Raw genomic sequence first — 244 nt, 5'->3', positions numbered from 1 at the left:
TCAGCTTGTCACTGTATGAATGTATCTATACAGCCACACCCATCTCGACATCCGCGCACACGTGTCCCCGCACTTTCCGCTGCCGCAGGAGCGAAGTTCAACTCGGTCTCGCCACACAAAGGGAGGCATCGTGGCATTGACGTGGCTCGTGTGAGGTTGTCGTCCGTCGAACTGCCTGTGTGAGGGCTTGTTGGGGACTGCAAGGGAGATGGAGTGTGTGGTTTTGTTCCGGTTGTCATGAAGT

The 244-nt window shown here is 55.7% G+C and overlaps 1 protein-coding gene across 1 annotated transcript in view; it reads right to left on the bottom strand.

The window, feature by feature from the left end:
• The window catches only part of LOC119593783, a gene marked incomplete in the record, with an annotated part of 165,707 nt that overhangs the window by 129,850 nt on the left and 35,613 nt on the right, over positions 1 to 244 (bottom strand).

Source organism: Penaeus monodon, chromosome 32 (assembly GCF_015228065.2).
Source record: "Penaeus monodon isolate SGIC_2016 chromosome 32, NSTDA_Pmon_1, whole genome shotgun sequence".
In the NCBI taxonomy this organism is placed as follows: domain Eukaryota; kingdom Metazoa; phylum Arthropoda; class Malacostraca; order Decapoda; family Penaeidae; genus Penaeus; species Penaeus monodon.
The sequence above is the reverse complement of the archived record's forward strand: the minus strand, read 5'-3'. Positions and strand labels throughout refer to the sequence as shown.